Here is a 14,670-nt window from a genome sequence, read left to right on the forward strand (position 1 = left end):
TAACTCTATGGACTTCTATTAAATCGCCCCTCAGGCTCTTTATTCTGAGGAACAGTCGGCTCCTCATGACTATAATTCCTCAACCCTTTCAAAATCTTCGTGAAGCTGCTCTCCACCCTCCCTAGAGCTGCCACATCCTTCCTATAGTACGGTGACCACAACTGTTACACAGTGCTCCAGCTACAGCCTCACCAATGATTTCCTTATTATGGGAAAGATAAATAAAGGACTTGCATCTCTGTAGCACCTAGGGACGTCCGAGAGCACAATCTTCCCTGGATGTACGTTTTTCTAACCCCAACAATGTCCTTGTGAACCTCGGAAACACAGCGGCAACTATGCACAGCAAGATCCCACAATAACTTGGGGTTAATTTTTTTTCTAACCCTGACAGTGTCCTTGTAAACCTCTTGATGTCGGAAACACAGCGGCAATTTATGCATAGCAAGATCCCATAAAATTTGGGGTTTTTTAACGGAATCTTGCTGTGCATAAATTGGCGAGGAGGTTATTGGTTGAGGGAGAAGTAGTGCCATCGAGTATTATGCCCACCTAGGTGGACAGTCAGTGGTGGACCTGATTTGTGGTCATTAACCCAATCCTTACGTGCTAGCCCCATTCACAATGACCTCAAAGTATCACCACCGCAGCTGTTCTATAAGGCAGAACAGGCCACGGGCATCGACCTGGCCTCAGATGGTGTCCACTGAGGCCCCACCCACAGACTGCCTTGATGACTTTCTGACAGATTGTGCTGTCAAAGGCCTTTTCACTACTTTCTAAAGCATCTGATAATCAGAAAGATTTAGAAACAATTGAAAAAAATGTCATTTAAAAATTATTAACACCTTAAATAATTTTTGGGCAGCACATTGTGACAGCTAGCTTAGCCGCTGCCTTGCAACCTCAGAGACCCGGGTTCAATCCTGACCTCCGGCACTATCCGTGCGGAGTTTGCATGTTCTCCCACATGTGTTTCCTCCGGGTGCTCCGGCTTCCTCCCACATCCCAAAGGCGTGCAGGTTGGTAGGTTAATTGGCCGCTTAGTGGTAGAATCTGGGAGGAGTTGATAGAAATGGGGAAGAAGAAATTGATGGTCAGCATGTACTCAGTGGGCTGAAGGGCCTTCTTCCATGATTCTATAATTCTAATTCACTTAAAATTCAGATGGGCCAACTATGGTAAGAATAAAGATGAAGGGTTAGATATGAGGTGTAGCTGACCCCATGGCTTGGGTTATTCCCAGCAGCTGGAGGTCCCCAGCAGTCAGTATGAACCTGCCCAATATCTCACCAGACTGAGCAGCACCCCTTAGTACTGCACAGCAGCAGCCGCCGAGATGCTCATTTCAGTTTCTGAAGTAGGGCTTTCCCAGGGGAAGGAATGACCTGAGTTGGCAGAGTTCGTTGACGGGTTATTTGACTATGTGGCTCTTACATAGTGTTATGGCAACATGATCTCTCTAGCTAGCAGGGGATCAGGGAAAGGACAGAGTCCGATTTCACCCCAACAGCCCCAGAATGTGGTAGCCATTTTCAGTATTCTTTAATACTGTCCTGGAGGATGCCTTTTGCTGTAAGCCAAGTTGCAATCAACAGATGACAGATTCAGAGTAAAGAAGACAGAAATCGGATGAAATTTAATAAAAGCTTCAGGAGAATTACAAAATAATTATAGAAAATCCATTGATATGTAAATCTTTACCATGCCTGAGACACTTGCTTTACTTCAGTCAATACTTTGCTTTGGAATTACAACCACAGGCCTTATTTCAGAGTCGCCTGTTTACCAGAGTGTTGTCATCGACTTACAATGGAGTAATTTTGCCTTCTCATGTGCTGTAATGAACTGAAACAAATTGCATGTCTGTAGCGCCTTTCACACACTTTCAGGAGGCCCCCAAAGCCCTTTACAACCAATGGAGTATTTCAGAAGGGTAATCACTGCTGGCAGCCAATTTGTGCACAGTAACCTCCCACAATGTGATAATTACCAGAACATCTCTTCAGGGATGTTAGTTAAAGAATGTAACAGTATCTGTGATAACTTCTCTATAAGAACATGAGAAATAGGAGCAGGAGTGGGCCATTCAGCGCCCTGATCCTGCTCTCCCATTCAATAACATGGCGGCGTTGTCCTAATATCTTCTGCTTAACTTTTGACCCATGCCCCTCAAAGATTTGTCTCTTTTAGTCCCGAATGCTCTGTGAAGTCCAATGATTCAGAACCCTCAATAGTGCTGTGGGATCTTCTATGTCCACCTGAGAGGGTAAACGGGCCTTCCATCTGTTGCAAGACTCTACACCTCTGGCAGTGCAGCAGTCTCTCAGCTCTGCTCTGGCACATCAGCCTGGATCTTAATGACCAAGTCTCTTGTGTGCAATTCTGGTCACCTATTAAGCTGGAAAGGCTGCAGAAAAGATTCACGAGGATATTACCAGGACAGGAGGGCTTGAGTTATAAGGAGAGGCTGGATAGGCCGGGACTATTTTCCCTGGAGCGCAGGAGGCTGAGGGGTGACCTTATAGAGGTATATAAAATTGTGAGGGGCACAGATGAGGTGAATGGTTACAGTAATTTCCCAGGCTAGTGTAGTCTGAAATCAGAGGGCAAAAATTTAAAAGGGACCGTGTACATTGGATAGGAAAGGTTTAGAGGGATATGGGCCAAAGGCAGGCCAATGGACACTTGCTTGGGTAGACATCTTCATTGGTATGGATGAATTGGGTTGAAGGGCCTGTTTCTGTGCTGTATGACTCTATGATCATAGCTCTCTAGAATGGTGCTCAAACACAAAGGCAAAGCTGGACTTACTCAGCCTTTGCCTACACACAAGACCCAGGCCAATCCCAGGAGGTGAGTCACTCACCTACAGATACCCAGTCCCCCTGATCTAGCTAATACAGAGTCACACTGCACAGAAACAGATCCTTCGACCCATTGTGTCTATGCTACCTAAAAAGTACCTATCTACACTCATCCCATTTACCAGCTCTTGGTCTGTCCCCTTCTATGCCTTCAAGTGTTCATCCACATACTTCTTAAATGTTCCGAGACTCTGCCTCCACCACCCTCTCAGTCAGTGTATTTTAAACACCCACCCTCTGGCAGTAAGAATTCTTCCTATTTCCCCTCTGAATCCTTACCTCGAACTTATGCCCTCTGGTTAATAGATACCTCTTGGGGGAAAGTTTAAAGTCTACCCTCTCTATGCCCCTTATATTTTGTACACCTCTATCAAGTCCCTCCTCAGCTCCAAGGAAAACATATCCAGTCTCTTCTCATAACTGAGGCACTCCATCCCAGGCAACATCCTGGTGAATATCCTCTGCACCCTCTCCAGATCAATCAGTCCTTTACATACTGTGGTGACCAAAACTGTGCACAATATTCAGATGTGGCCTCACCAATGTTTTGTAAAGCTGTGCCATGACATCTTCTGTTCTAAATCCCTTGGTGAAATCTGGGTCTCTGGCTATTGAAGACCAGCAACCCATTTGCCTTTGCTACCACCTTCAGGGATCTTTGCACTTCTACACTAAGGTCCCTCTGTTTCTCAACACTCCCTCAGGCCGTGCCATTCCTGAGGTTGTGAAAGGTGCAGCAGAAGTGTATGTCTTTTTCAATTTCATCTTCTACATGTCACAATCCTTCTCATGAAATAAATAGACTTAATGAGCAACCTTTCTTTCTAGCAGCCACTTCTATGGAGTCAGAAGTTGTGGTCCGAGTACAGCAAAGGAGCTTCAGAGAGGCTTCTGTGGGACCCCACTCTGGGGTGTTATCCAATATCTGAAACTCTCTGCACACCTGAACCACTCAATTAGATTCCAGCTTCTAACACACTCCTAGGTATCTGTTATTCAATCTAAAACCTCTCACACCCCCTGCCTGGACTCCTCAGTTACATTCTGGCCAGTGATTCACTCCTAGGTTTCTGTTATTCTATGTAGAATAACAAAACCCCTTGATTGAATTCCAGGCTGTAACCCACTCCGAGATATCTATAATTCTATACATAAACCCCCCTGAAACCCTTAATTAGATGTTAGCCTGTGACTCACTCCTGCATATCTTTATTCCATAGATAAACACCTCAAAACCTTTTGATTAGATTCTGGCCTGTAATTCTCTCCCAGGTAATTATTATTCTTTACGTAAACCATCTCAAACTCCTTAATTCTGGTCTACACCTGGGTATCTGGAATTCTATATGTTCCATTATTGTCACTTTTCCATTTCGTTTTGCACTACTTCAGATTGTACTACAATCTTTGCACCATTCTGCTGCTTGGGGTGATTTGTAGATGGGGTAACAGACACACTGGTGTGCTACAGACCCGGATTTCATCGAGGGATTTAGGCACGGTAGTGTAGTGGTCAGCGTGATGCTATTACAGTGCCAGCGACCCGGGTTCAATTCCGGCCGCTGCCTGTAAGGAGTTTGTACGTTCTCCCCATGTCTGCATGGCTTTCCTCCTACATTCCAAAGACGTACGGGTTAGGAAGTTGTGGCCTTGCTATGTTGGCACTGGAAGTGTGGCGACACTTGCGGACTGCCCCCAGAACACTTCACGCAAAGATGCATTTCACTGTGTATTCCAATGTACATGTGACTAATAAAGATATCTTATTTTATATTAGATGCCTGGGAGTGAGTTACAGGCTGGAATCTAATAAAAGGTTTGAGGTGTTTATATGAAGAGGGCACAGAGAGGTTTACTAGGATGCTGCCTGGATTAGAGGGCATGTGCTATAGGAGAGGTTGGACAAACTTAGTTTGTTTTCTCTGGAGCGGCGGAGGCTGAGGGAGACTTCTCAAACTTCTACAAGCTTATGAGACGCATAGACAGAGTAGACAGCAGATATCTTTTTCCCAGGGTCGAAATGTCTAATACTAGAGAGTATGCATTTAAGGCGAGAGGGGGTAAGTTCAAAGGAGATGTGCAGGGCAAGTCTTTTACACACAGAGTGTGGTGGGTGCCTGGAATGCGCTGCCAGGGTTGGTGATGGAGGCAAATACAATAGAGGCATTTAAAAAGCTCTTAGATAGGCAGAAATTAGGAGGGATATGGACGTTGTGTAGGCAGAAGAGATTAGTTTAGTTAGGCATTTAATTACTAGTTTAATTAGTTCAGCACAACATTGTGGGCTGAAGGGCCTGTTCCTATGTTGTACTGTTCTATATTCTACATGCTATGTGCTAAGTTCTATATATAGAATAACAGACACCCAGCAGTGAGTCACAAGCCAGAATCTAATCAAAGGGTTTAGGGGAGTTTATATATCAAATAATAGATACTTGGGAGTGTGTTATAGGCCAGAATCTAATCAAGAGTTTTAAGATGTTTTTATAGAATAGAAGATGAGCCGGAGTGAGTCACAAACCAAAATCTAATGAAGGGGTTCGGGGTGGTTGCAATGACAGATGCTTGGAAGTGGCGTATGAAGGGCCGGACTATATTGGATCTGGGTTAGGTGGGTGAATATTCTGCTAAGTAATCGAGTCCAGGCCGGGGGCACTATTTTATCCAGGTCAGAATAGTTTGCTTAGTGTCCTCTAATCAACGTTGTGCAGCGGAGCAAGTCTCTTTTCCGCTTTTCTGCAAGTACCTTCGACTTGGGTCAGGAATGAAAACGTTAATGAGTACTCGGGTTTGAGCTGGTTTTGGGTCAGGTTTTGATTTTATAGCCAAGCAGTTGGAAACTGAGGAGGTGCTGGGGAGGGGTCTGGATGTGTATAGAATCCAGCCGACATCCAGACACAGGTTACAGACTCACCTTTTTTTTTTAATTTTTAAAGTTTTATTTACAGCGTGGTAACAGGCCCTTCCAGCCCAACGAGTCCGCGCCACCCATTTTTTAAACCCAAATTAACCTACCCGTATGTCTTCTCGGTCTGTTCTCCCTGTATAACAATTCTCATTGATCTGCAGCCCTTCAGGAGAGTCCTACAGTTTGTAAACAGTCCTTACTGCTGACTGTGAACATCTGAAGCAGGTATTAGCAAAACTAATAGCAGTGTCACTTTTTTTTATTACTTATTACTTTAATGGCTTCTTCCCTTCTCGTGTGTTATTTTCTTGTGCCGAGCTACTTATTTATTCCCTTGAAAATATTCCCAGCATAAATCCTTAGAAGTGCAGGAATGTAATGGATATTTGAGTTATGAATTTCAATCACAGGTTGGAAAGTAATTGAAAGACCCACTTAGAAGCAGGAGTAGCCGATTATGCTCCTTGTATCTGTTCTATCATTCGATGACTGATCTTTCCATCTGCCACTTTTCCTGCTCTAACCCCACATCCCTTGATTCCCATAATATCTAAAAATCTATTGATTTCCCCTGACTTCTACATAACCTTTTACAATGTCCCAAAAGGCTTTACAGCCAATGACGTACTTCTGGAATGTAGGCTGTAGGAGTTGGGATGAGCAAGTTTGCAAGCTTATACATACAGGTAATCTGCTTGAGTGACACCAGGTGAGAGATGAATATTGGCCTAGAGGTAACGGGGAAATGCCCCTGTTCTTTGAAATTGTGGCCATGGGATTGTCTATTCCCATCAGAGAGAGCAGAAGTATGGTGACTGCAACTAGGCACAACAGTACTTTTTAACAGTTTAACATAACTTCCTTGCTTTTGAGGTCCACAATAAAGCCAAGGAACCAAATGCTGTTTGAATAGTGTCATTGGCCATCTCAAATTGTGGGCCATTTGGCCCGTCTGATTTGTGCTGGCCTGTGCTCCAGCCGGATCTCCTCCCCCTCCTCCTCTTCCCAGTCTGTCATCATTCTTTCCATTCCCTTCTCACTCATGTGTTTACCCCCTCATCCCTAGAATCCATTCATCCGATTCGCCATTTGTAGGAGCGTGTTCCGCATTCCCAACACTTCAGAATTCCCTATCGGTCTGGTGACTGTCATGAATTCATGATCAATGGAATAAGAACTTGATCAATGATCAATAGGTTCAGAACAGATGTGAGGGGCACGATTTTTACTGAGAGAGTGGTGGATGCCTAGAATGCATTGCCTGATAGGGTGTTGGAGGCAAATTCATTGGGGGCTTTTAAGAGGGGCTTGGATGGACACATGAATGAGAGGGAAATAGAGGGATATGGGCATTCTGTAGGTAGGAGGGATTAGCTATGTTGGCACAACATTGTGGGCTGAAGGGCCTGTTCTGTGCTGTACTGTTCTATGTTCTATGTTCTAACTATTACATTTCAGAAACTGAACCATTTCCCCATTGAGTTCATGCCGGCACTTTGTAGAGTCCCATTTGGTCCCCTGCTACTGATCTTTCCTTGTATCCCTGCGCTATTTTACTACAAGGGCCTATCCAATTCCTTTCTGAAGACCCTGATTGATTCTGTTTACAGCACCCCTACAGGCAGTGAGTTCCAGAGCATCATTGCTCTCTGTGCAAAATATTTCTCCTCTCACCACTTGTATTCTTTTCCCCTTACTGTGTCTCCTGCTTCTTAGAGTAATGGCAGCAGCTTTCCTCTATTTCCTCTCTCTAAACCAGCCAGGAACGTGCACCTCACAGAGACAGAGCCATCCAGCATGGAAACAGGCCACCGTGTTTGCACTGATTGTCAAGCACCCATTTACACTGATCCCATTTTATTCTCCCCACGTTCCCACTGACTCGCCTCAGATTCCACCACTACGGGCAATTTACAGTGGCCAATTAACCCACCAACCCACAAGGATGTGGGAGGAAACTGGAGCACCCGGGAGAAACCCACGCAGTCACGGGGAGAACGTGCAAACCCCCACACAGACAGCACCAGAGGTCCGGGTTGAATCCGGGTGTTGGAGCTATGAGGAAGCGCAGTCCACCCACTGTTCCACGGTGGTGTCCTTGGTTCTGCTCAGCCTTCTTTAGTCCCAGGAGCTGGTTTTAGTCTCTCCCCAAAGAGGAAATGCCTCACCACACCCCATTTCTCCCCCCCCCCACCCCCGACACCGACATAACAGGGACAGGGTTCTCCTTGTCCTCACCTACCACCCCACAAGCCTCCACATCCAACACATAATTCTCTGCAACTTCCGCCATCTCCAACAGGATCCTACCACCAGGCACATCTCCCCCCCACCCCCCCCCCCCCCCCCCCCCCCCCACTTTCCACAGGGATCGCACTTTCCGTGACTCCCTTGTCCACTCGTCCCTCCCCACTGATGACCCTCCCGGCACTTATCCCTGCAACTGTGCTACACCTGTCCCTACACCTCCTCCCTCACCACCATTCAGAGCCCTAGACAGTCCTTCCAGGTGAGGCACTGCTTCACCTGTGAGTCCGACAGTGTCATTCATTGCATCCAGCGCTCCCGGTGCAACCTCCTCTACGTTGGTGAGACCCGACGCAGATTGGGTGACTGCTTCGCCGAGCACCTTCGCTCTGTCCATCACCAAAGCCAGGATCTCCCGGTGGCCACCCACTTCAAATCCACTTCCCACTCCCACACTGACATGCCTCACGGCCTCCTCTACTGCCACGTTGAGGCCAGACGCAATTTGGAGGAACAACACCTCATATTCCGCCTTGGTAGTCTCCAACCTGATGGCCTCAACATCAGTCTAACTTCTGGTAAACCCTCCCCTCTTCCCCCCCCCCATCTTTTTCTCCCCCTTCTTTATTTGCCCTCATTCCTCTGGCCCTCTCACCCCTCTCTTTCCTCTGCCCTGCCCTCATGACCTGCCCATCTATTCCCCACCTCCTTCCCTTTATTCTATGATCTACGGTCCTCTCCTACTGGATTCCTTCTTCTTCAACCCTTTGCCTCTTCTACCCATCACCTCTCAGCTTCTTTCATCCCTCCTCCCCCACCCACCTACCTTCCTCCCCCCACCTGGACTCACCTCTCCCCTGCCTGCGTGCGCTCCTCCCCCTACCCCCATCTTCTTATTCTGGCTTCTGCCCTCTTCCTTTCCAGTCCTGATGAAGGGTCTCGGCCGTGTTTATTTCCCTCCATGGATGCTGCCTGACCTGCTGAGTTCCTCCAGCAGTTTGTGTGCGTTGCTCCAGATTCCTGCATCAGCAGAATCTCTTGTGTCTAACATCTCTAGGTCTGTGTTAGCTAATTCCAAAAAGCATTTGGAAAGACTAGAAGTGGTGGCCTGTTGCCTTGCAGTCCCCAGTGGAAACACCTCTTTGTTGACCCTTATCAAAAACTTTCCATAATTTTGTGGTTCTCTATTGCTTCACTTCTCAGCCTTCACTGATCTCGCTTGTCTGTGAGGAGCTTGCACGTTCTCCCTGTGACTGCGTGGGTTCCCCCCCCCCGGGTGCTCTGGTTTCCGCCCACATCCCAAAGACATGCTGGCAGGTTAATTGGCCGCTGTAAGTCACCCTAATTGTGCACAATTGGCAAAGGAAGCTGGTGGGCATGTGAGAGAGAATGAAGGAGCAAGGCCGCAGGGAAATAGGGGGAGCTATCCTGGATATGAGGAGTCGAATGGCCTTCTCCTATGTCATAATAGTCAAGTAAGTCTTGCAGACTCCTGTGGAACTTTAGGAGCCAATTTCACACACAAAAGAGGATGGAAATATCTTGTGCCAATGGTGGTTGGTGGGGAGTCGGTTGTTAATTTTAAACCTGGGTCTAATAGTTTTGTCAGCCCAAGGTGTACAGAGTCAGAGAGTTATACAGCATGGAAACAGACCCTTCAGCCGAACTCATCCACGCCGACCATGGTGCCCACAACTAGTCCCATTTGCCTGCATTTGACCCAGATTCGTCTAAACCTTTCTTCTCAACGTATGTCTCTGAATGTCTTTAAATGTTGTAATTGTACCCACTTCTACCACTTCCTTTGGCAGCTAGTTCCATGTAACCTCTGTAACTGTTACACTGTGTTCTGCATTCTGTTGTTGCTTTTCCCTTGTACTACCTCGATGTATTGATGTGACGAAATGATGGATGGCACACAAAACAAAGTTTTTCACTGTACTTCAGTATATGTAACAATAATTACCCTCAGGTCACCTTTAAGTCTTTCCCCTCTCGCCTTAAACCTATGGCCTCTGGTTTTAGACTCCACTACCCAGTGTATAAAAGACTGTATCTCTCTACACTATCTTTGTCTCTCAACATCTTATAAACCTCTATAAGGTCACCCCTCAGCTCCCTTCACTCCAGGGAAAACATTGTGGGACAGAAGTGGGTAAAAGGGAGAGGTCACATCGGAGGCATGAATGGTGGAAGGGGGTTATGTCCTTCTAAGGATGGATGTGCTGCCCTGGAGAGGGTCCAGAGGAGATTCACAACAATGATCCCGGGAATGAAAGGCTTAGCATATGAGGAGTGTTTGATGTTTCTGGACCCCTACTCAATGGAGTTCAAAAGGATGAGGAGGAATCTCATCGAATCTGACCGGATACTGAAAGGTAGATTGACCTTCATCTTTTGAACCTACCAGATACTGAAAGGCCTGGATAGAGTGGACGTGGAGAGGATATTTCCATCAGTGGGAGAGTCTAGGATCCTAGGGCACAGCCTCAGAATAAAGGGACGTCCCTTTAGGACTGAGATGAGGAGGAATTTCTTCAGCCAGAGGGTGGTGAATCTGTGGAATTTATTGCCACAGAGGGCTGTGGAGGCCAAGTCATGGTGTGTATTTAAGGCAGAGATTGATAGGTTCTTGACTGGTAAGGGGGTTAAGGGTTATGGTGAGAATGGGATTGATTAAAAAAAATCAGCCATGATTGAATGGCAGAGCAGATCCAATGGGCCAAGTGGCCTAATTCTGCTCCTACATCTTATGCTTGTGGTAACATAAGCAACATGACTACCAGTTTATGTACAGCAAGCTCTCATAAGCAACAGCGTAACAATGATCAGATCATTATTGTCACTAATACTGATTGAGGGATAAATGATAAAGTATAAGATTACCAACATTGGCTTTTGACTCCAGATTAATTTAATTGAGGAGCAGACTTGATGGGCCGTATGGCCCAATTCTCCTCCTATAGCTTATGGAATAAATGCCCTGCCCTTAACAGTTAAGTTCAAGGCTGGCAGTGTCTCCATAACCCTGCCAAAGATGGTTGAATGAATGGGGGAATGTTTGAGGCAAGCTTGCTTGCTGGGTTGGCTGATTGCCTGGGTCTGTTACTGGCCCTTGTGGAAGAGAGCAGCGTGCCAGAACTGCCGTCTTCTCTCAGGTTCCACCTCTCCCCCCACCCCCCCCCACCCCACATCACCACTCTCCTATCTCCCCAGCCCCTAACACCACCCCCCTCCGTGACCTGAATCTGCAACAAGCAGAACTTCGCCTGGCGATGGCTCAGTGCTTCTGACTGGAGTAACAGCGGTTGCCAGGACAAGAGCGAGCAAGGGGAACAAAAATCTTTTTCTTCTTCCGCGTCCCCAACAATGCAAAAAATAAAAACACCTACCGGCACGGAGAAAAAAATCACACACACAAGAGGGAAAATGACAAGGACTCAGTGAGCAAAGACTCACTAAAGCTTTTCAGAGCTAGCTTGGCACTCTGTTCGCTAGCAAGAGAGCAAGGGGCTTGCACTTTCAATAGTGGCTGCTCTGTGGATGTCATTATCTCTCCCTGTCACTTACTGTGGGAATTTAAGTGTTGAATTAAACTACCAGATTCCATGGAACTGCTTTGTTCGCCTGCCCTCGGAGCCCGGCTGTAAGTAAGACTATGACACTCTGACTCTCCCACTGCCCAGGACTGATAAATACCTGAAATTTTAATCATTTCTTTTCTCCCTCTCTCTCTCTAACCTCCTCTGCGCCCCTTTTTATGTTAATGTATGCGCCTGCAAACAAATGCGTTTTTATTTAATTGTGTAAGTGTCGCTCAATTGGCCTTGAGATCATTTTTAAAAATGTAAAGGGCTAGTTTGTGCTTACAAAACACATCTCGAGGGATGGGCAGGCCACTTTTGGACATGTGACCGCTGTGGCGTATATCGGAAATGCAGTATAGAGCAAGATCCCACAGAAAGCAGGAAGTTGGAATGACCAGATCAAGTGTAGCGACGTCATCTGAGACTTCAATAACGGACCGAGCCGCTCATAATGTTATACAACTCAATTAAAATCTGCCTCTGTCTCCTTTGTTCAAGCCCTCTTTTCCACCCCTGGCTTTGTATACTTGGAAGACTGTGGGGTTCTTAATGTGCGTTTTAAACTGGAAAGAGTGCAGAAGAGATCTACGAGGACATTGCCGGGACTCGAGGGACTGAGTTATGGAGGGAGGTTGAGCAGGTTGGGACTTTTTCGTAGGAGAATGAGGGCTGATCTTATAGCGGTGTATAAAATCATGAGGGGCTTTGATAGGGTCAATGCACACTGTCTTTTTTCCAGGCTTGGGGAATCAAGAACTAGAAGGCATAGGTTTAAGGTGAGAGGGGAGAGATTCAATAGGAACCTGAGGAACAACTTTTTCACCCAGAGAGTGGTCAGTATATGGAATGAGCTGCCAGAGGAAGTGGTTGAGGCACAGGCATGGTAGTGTAGTGATTATCATAACACTATTACAACGCCAGCGACCCGGGTTCAATTCCAGCCGCTGTCTGTAAGGAGATTTTATGTTCTCCCTGTGTCTGCGTGGGTTTCCTCCAGGTGCTCTGGTTTCCTCCAACATTCCAAAGACGTATGGGTTAGGATGTTGTGGGCATGCTATGTTGGCGCCGGAAACGTGGCGACACTTGCAGGCTGCCCCAGAACTCTCTACGCAAAAGATGCATTTCACTGCGTGTTTCGATGTACATGTGACTAATAAAGATATCTTAATCTTAAATCTTTAAGATATCTTAACAACATATTAACAACACTTAAAAGGCACTTGGACAGATACACGGATAGGAAAGATTTAGAGGGATATGGGTCAAATGCAAGCAAATGGAACTGGCTTGGATGGGAATCTTGGTCAGCACGAACCAGTTGGGCCGAAGTCCTGTTTTCATCCTGTATGACTCTGTGACTCACCTGTAAGACTAAAAACAAGCTGCTGGAGGAACTCAGTGGGTCAGGAAGCATCTGTCGAGGGAAATGGACAGTTGACATTATAGGTCGAGTGTCCAGATGAGGGGTCTCGACCCAAAATGTTGACTGGCCATTTCCCTCCATAGATGCTGCCTGACCTGCTGAGTTTCCCCAGTAGCTCTTTTTGTTTTTGCTCCATATTTCAGCATCTGCAGTCTCTTATGTCTCTCACCTGTAAGTATTTCCAACAATGTGGCACTCCCTCGGTACTGCATTGGAGTGTTAGCCTGCATTTAAGACCATACAAAAAAGAAGCAGGAGGAGACTATACAGTCTTCATGTTATGCAATAAGGTTATGGCTCAGTAAAGTTTCACCTCAGTGCCACTTTCCTGCACTAACTCTGTATCTCTGTATCTTGTCAATACCCTTAAATCCTGAGCTGGTTAAATGGGTCTTGAACGTAGGATCATCTAAGTCAAAAGTGGGTGTGCTGCTAACTGGATGAGCTTGAATTTAGCATTTGGTTAGGGGTGGGGTTGAGGCAAGGGGCTATTAATTGGCCTCGTATGTATCAGATTGAGGAAGCTTTCACCCAGTCCAGATGAAGGATCTCGACCCGAAACCCTGTCCATTTCCCTCCATAGATGCTGCCTGACCTGCTGCGTTACTCCAGCTTTTTGTGTGTTTCTTTACCCAGTGAAACCTTGCACTGTTGTATACCCTGACAACAGATTCTTCTTGCATTACTTTACTTGAACTTAAATTAATCTGGATCAAAAGCCTGTGGTAATCTTACACCTTGTATCTTATAATGACACAGAAGAAGGTGATTCAGCCCATTGGGTCCATGCCAGCCCCCTTGGCAATCCTATCAGCTCTATTCGCCCCTCTTTATTTCCATGCACCCCTGCAACTTATTTTCTCACACATGCCCATGAACCACCCCCACCCCCATTTGATTCTTTTTGCTATTACCCTACATTGAGAGGTAATTTGCAGTAACTAATTAACCTACCAGCACGTTTTTGGGATGTGGGAGAAGGCTGGAGCTCCCAGGGGAAACCCATGCAGTCACGGAGAACGTGTAAGCTCCACACAGCCAGCAACGGAGGTCGGGATTGAACCTGGGTCACTGCAGCTGTGAGGCTGCAGCTCCATTAGGAGTGCTGCTGCCTCTGCTTCATGCAAGGCAACACAGACCACAGCGCTTAACTTCATTGTTGGCTGCAGCACATTGGGAGAGCCTGAGAACGTGAAAAGTGCCTTTAGAGGTGCTTTCCTTAAACACACTCTGCAGAATCACTTTGAGTCCTCCGCGTGCAAGCGGGTTCCACATTCCCCCTTACTCTCTTGGGAAAGTTTCTCCTGAACCACTTGCTCTGCTAAGAGCTGTCGTAAAATTGATCAATCAAGTCCAGAACACAAGGACACCATTCGGCCCATTGAGACCATGACAGCAGGATTGAACCAGGGTTACATGGCACAACAGCACCAACTGTTGTGCCATGAAATGATCAGATTGTCATTAAGAACCCATCTTCACTAATGTCCTTCAGGGAAGGCTATTCTCTGTTCTTATGCACCCCAATTATATGTGACTCACCAATGCAGTTGACTCAACTGGCCGCTGAAATGACCCAGTGAGTCAGTCATTTTACCACAAGGGACTATGCAATTTCCTTTTGAAGGCCCTGATTGA

The 14,670-nt window shown here is 46.4% G+C and overlaps 1 protein-coding gene across 7 annotated transcripts in view; it reads left to right on the forward strand.

Moving 5' to 3' along the window:
- The window catches only part of LOC127586331 (neuronal PAS domain-containing protein 3-like), a 399,247-nt gene that overhangs the window by 12,813 nt on the left and 371,764 nt on the right, over positions 1-14,670 (forward strand). The window contains exon 1 of one of the 7 annotated variants that reach the window (XM_052044188.1): positions 11,568-11,668. The exons of the other annotated variants lie outside the window; for them this stretch is intronic. The gene's annotated coding sequence lies outside the window, so the exon portion shown is untranslated. Of the gene's footprint in view, positions 1-11,567; positions 11,669-14,670 lie in introns of those variants that run through there. 7 annotated transcript variants of the gene reach the window in all.

The sequence above is a fragment of the Pristis pectinata genome, chromosome 35 (assembly GCF_009764475.1).
Source record: "Pristis pectinata isolate sPriPec2 chromosome 35, sPriPec2.1.pri, whole genome shotgun sequence".
In the NCBI taxonomy this organism is placed as follows: domain Eukaryota; kingdom Metazoa; phylum Chordata; class Chondrichthyes; order Rhinopristiformes; family Pristidae; genus Pristis; species Pristis pectinata.